We start from the raw sequence: 5,246 nt of genomic DNA on the forward strand, positions 1-5,246 counted from the left end.
CACACCCAACTCATCATTCTCTGTCCTTTGTTTTCTGTAGAGTCACTGGGGCTTTAAAACCGGAAGGAACACTGGAGTGGTGGATATTGTCGGGGGAAAAGCAAAGGTCCGTCCACTAAAGCACTTCTAGATGTGTGCTGGGGTCCTCCAGAGACAGGTTAGGAACCCAGCGAGGACAAGAGGGTCCATTTCTCGGTGCAGGGACACTTACTCCTTTGGGCAGCCGCTGATTTTGGCTCCCTGTGAAGAGGGTCCTGTGGCTGGTCACGTGGCACCAGCTCCCTCCTGGGACTCCCCAAACAGTTGCGGCTGTGTTGTATTGCTGAGGCCCTTTGTAACCTAACATTGTTATAGGATAAATATTTACAAAGGACATTCCCTTCTTGCAACGTTTCTTAAAAATCTGGGTCTTACTGCATACTACACTTACTGTTTTGATTTCGCCTTCTCCACTGTGAAACTCTTGTACATTGGTCGTTTTGGTAATACACAGCCAACATAGCCAACTTGTTTATCCAAATGTTTTGTTATTCCTCCGGGTGTTCTTTGACTTGAAAACCCGTTTTAGAAAAAATAAATCACTGTAGATACCAATGGTAGCTCAGCGTGCGGATGTGGAGGGCTTGACCTGCATTCATTCATTGATTCCCTCCAGCCTTGTTGCCTCTGTCCCAATCCAGTCTGGTCTGCGGTGCCCTGAATCGGTGGTTTAAACCTCAGTGTACAAGGTATACGGTCCGTGCGGGAGTTAGAGCGTGGCGCCGAGCGTAATTCCGTACTTGGGTCATGGTCACGACGTGTCTCTCTTGTCAGCCCGGACAGTTTCGTGGTGCTCGTAGCTCCTGGTCCCTGTTTGGTCACAGTCAACGTCCCTCAGCTGTGTTCACCTCCTTCTGATGTCACACGTGTCCTAGTAGACCTTGTGGGTATTTACGAGGCAAATTCCAGGCAAAACTATCAGACGGAGTGTTGAAGGGATTCACTCTCTCAGAAGCAACACTAATATCCTGGAACGGAATCGGCATTACTCCTCTGTGTTAAAGCTGTGCCCACACCCGCCCCCAGAGGCCGGACCAGTCCGGGCTCAGTCCCACTTTGCACTGTGCAAAGGTTTCAGCTCGCACAGTATGCTCCTGCGTGGCTTTCGGCCTCATTTTCTACCCCTTCCCCCGTACAACGTCCCATACTTTCTAAGCATCACAAGCTCTTTTGCTTCAAGTCTTTGCCTGGAATGTTCTTTCATTCACTCTTTACCTGGGAAACTCCTGCTCATCTCTCAGGTCTACTTCCTTGGATGTCACCTCCTCCGAGAGGTGTCCTCAGACTCTGTCACCTAAATCCTCTCTCGGCCTGTCTTCCCAGTGGCCTGTTTGTTTTCGCTTTTTATGACACTGCACAATGCAGTTTGTATTTATAGACGTCTTTAATGTCATACTCCATTTTTAACATTTCCAGGAGAAGAGGAACTATGTGTTTTTGGTGTTTTGTTTTTTTAAAGATTCTACTTATTTGAGAGAGGCAGAGATAGAGAGAGCACAAGCAGGGAGGAGGGGGAGAAGCTGGCTCCCTGCTAAGCTGGAGCCCAATGCAGGACTCAGTCTTGGGACCTGAGACCTGAACCAAAGGCGGACGCTTCACCCACAGAGTCCCCAGGCACCCAGAGCCATGTGTTTTGTTCACCAGTGTAGGATCCCACCTACCAGAGAGCCTGACAGAGAACAAGTACTTTCTGAGCTTGTGACGCTCTCTGAGTGGGGGTGGGGTGAGGGATTTCTTCTCCCTGAATTGCCGCTGTTGGTAATCAAAACTCAGATTCAGAGCCATGGGCCAAATACTGCATTCCTTTAGAGATCAAAAGGAATTTTTAGAGAGGAAAGCTCAACCCAGGTAAAGATTGATGTGCAGGTTGGGATGTAGAGCTCTGTTCTGAATGAGGAAGCAAGGCATTTCAACTTGGAAAGAGCCCTCCCAGAACACCCCAACACGGGCGTTAGAGTCCTGGCAATTGCAGTGGTAACAGACGGACATTTGCAGGACTCGTGCGTCCTCAGTAGCTACACACGTTACTTACTGGAGATGCGCTGCAATTTTAGAAAGGCCGTGTAGCCCAGGGACTGACCCTGCAGGCTCTGGATTCAAATCACTGCTGAGTCACCCTGTGTGACCCTGGGCTAGGTACTTAGCAGATGGTATAACAGCCTCTCAAGGAACCCTGATGAGCATTCAGTGAGTTAACGCGTCAGGTGCTTGGAATGCTCACACGAAGTTATCAAGTAGATACCGCTTGTTTTGTTTAAGATTTGTTTGAGAAAAAGGGAGAGTGCAAACACCCAAGTACGGGAAAGGGGGAGAGAGAGAGAGAGAGAGAATGTCCAAGCTGACTCCGTGCTGAGCACAGAGCTGGATGCAGGACTGGATCTCCCCACCCCGAGATCAGGACCTGAGCTGAATCCAAGAGTCGGTCACTCAGCCAAGACTGAGCCCCCGTAAGGATTCCACTGCTCTTGTTTCATAAAGACACAGAAACTGAGCTTAAGAGAGTCTAAGTGTGTCTCCTGAGGTCTCCCAGCTGGTGAATGAGAGGCAGGAGAAGACCTGGGCGACTTTGGGACCCTTTAGTGGTCATTCTGCGGGCAGGACATCAGAGTCCCTTCTGCAAGGAGCCCTCAGAAAGGGGTCATCTGGTCGGTTTGTGTTGACAACAGAACTTAGGTCATGCCTGAAAAGAATGATCAGTGTAGCTCGCTGGGTCCAAGTCCAATCCACAGTAGCTTGAGCAAATAGCATGATAGCATGTTGTTTGTAACTTAATATGGTGGCAAGTACCACCATGCCCCCTCGCACCGTTCTCCAGATAGAGTGTTAGGGAGGAAACCACACCAGGGTGTAATATCTAATGAAACCACACGTTCAGCCCCCCAGGAGCTAGTCTTTACCGGCTAATCAGGAACACTGAGTCAGCATCGTGGGTCCTCTTTATCCCCTCCCCCACAGGAAGATGAGGTCGTCTTCATACACCCCCAGCTTCCCCCACCTGAACAATCCTTTTCTCTTGCCAATAACTTTCTTCCCCATCCTCCTTCCTATAAAACCTTCTGTTTTGTACAGCTCCTCAGAGCTCCCCTCCATGTGCTAAAACGGATGCTGCCCATTTCACAAACCCTTTAATGAAGCCAGTTACATCTTCATTTACTTGGTGAATTTTGTTGAACAGTTGACACCCATGTGCAAAAGAAACATACATGGAAAAGCACTGTTAAATGTATTTGTAAGAACTTTTTCAGTGATGTATCAGTCAGTGGATATTAAAAGTGCCTAAGTATAGGAGCACTTAACTGACCTGTCAGTTAAGCAACTGACTCTTGATTTCGGCTCAGTTCTGGATATCAGCGTCCCGGGATGGAACCCCAGGTCGGGCTCTGCACTCAGTGTGGAGTCTGCTGGACATTCTCTCTCTCTCTCTCCTCCCTCTGTCCCCTCCTCCCATGCTCTTTCTCTGAAATATAAATCTTTAAAAAGTGTCCAACTATACAGTGATTATCCTTTTGACATTTTGAGAGGTCTTCATACTTGAAAATATTGGGAATTCTGGTGGAAAGTAGATTTGTGTGGTCTGAAAAGGTAGTCCCTAGCCAAGCTACGGAGCACTTAAAATGTCCCCTCCTTTGAATTGAGATGTATGCTAACTCTGATATATGTCAAAGACCTAGTACAGAAGAATGTCAAACATCTCAATAATTTATATTGATCACATGTTGAAGTAACATTTCAGATATGTTGGCTTGTATCAATACTAAAAATAATTTCACTTGTTTCTTTTTACCCGATATGGTTACTAGAAATTTTAAAATTACTTCGGTAGAGGACATTAAACTTCTGTTGGATAGCCCTGGTCTAGATAAATATGGAGGCCACGGTATTGTCAAACTAAGGATAAACTCTGAAAACGGAGTAGGTTTTTTTCCCCCCTAAGAGAGGTTTCTCTATATAAGGGAAATCCCCATTTGTGAGGGGTCTTCCTGGCCGTACCGGGAAGAGGGGGATGACCAGGTCTCCAGGAGTTCTTACAGCGGAGCAGGCAAGGACTTAGATCAGTGTAGCCGTGTTACCCTCGTGTACTGCGCTTTTCTGGTAACTTCCCATAGCCCAGTCCCCACCCTGACATCTGTTGTCTTTAGCCGAAGGTGGAGTTCAAGGTGAGGGCCTGGGCCGCGTCGCGGAGCCTCGGTGCCCGGCCTCTCCCCCGGCGCGCACACGGGGCGCACAGGCCGGTGACCGCGTTTCTGCAGAGGCCGGTCTGGGCCGGGAGCCTAGCGGGGCAGAGCATCGCTCCTCCCGCAGCCGCGGTGAGGGCGAGGACGGCCGGGGCTCGCAGGTCAAGAAGCAGGTTTCGCCCCCGATTCCTAACAGCAGCTGCTTTCAGGGCTTTCATCCACACGATTTCCTCACGTTTTCACAGGTCACCGTATGAGGTCACCTTCCTTCACAGCGGCTAGTTTGGCCACTTCCTGGCCTCCAACCTTTTCTCGCAGACGTGACCCCCACGTCCCACCGACCTCATTCACACACTGTGCGGGTCCGTCGGTCCGTCTTCGGGCTCCCCGGGACCCATCCCGCCGCCGCGGCTGCATCACGGAAGGTGGGCCCGGAGGACGAGTCCCTTCCAGCCGGCCCGTCTCCCTCTGCTCGGCCGGGACCCCGCGCTCCCCAGGACCGCGGCAAGGGCCGCAACGCGACCTCCGCCGCCGCGCACCCCGCCGGGGCCGGGCCTGCGGACGCGGCTGAGCGCAGCGAGCGGACCTGGATCCGCGCGGCCGCGCGACTGAAGACCGCGGGGCGAACTCGGGCCGCCGCACGGCTCCGTGGCGGTGTTCACGGCTCGGCGCCCCGAAGCGCGGGGTGTGCGCGGCAGGAGCGTCTTCGTCCTCGGGGCCGCCTGGTCCCGGCCAGAGCGGAGCGCGCCGGCCGCCCGACTCACAGCGAACCGCCTTCTCCGTGTACCCCTCCCGCCAAGGAAGGTTCTGGAACTTCCCGAGCAGCGGCGCCGAGCGCCCGGCGGCCTCCCGGTCGACCCCGGAGCCGCGCCCCGCGCAGCAGCGACCGCCGCGGGCCCTCGGGCTCGGCCGGCAGGGCCGGAAGCCGGCACGGGGTTCCCCGGCCGCCCCGCCTAGCGCCCGGCGCTCTGGAAACTTCTAAGGCGTCGGCCCCGGACTTCCCCCGCCCCGAGGACGGCGCTCGGCGCTGCC

The sequence above is a fragment of the Mustela erminea genome, chromosome 9, assembly GCF_009829155.1.
Source record: "Mustela erminea isolate mMusErm1 chromosome 9, mMusErm1.Pri, whole genome shotgun sequence".
Classification (NCBI taxonomy): domain Eukaryota; kingdom Metazoa; phylum Chordata; class Mammalia; order Carnivora; family Mustelidae; genus Mustela; species Mustela erminea.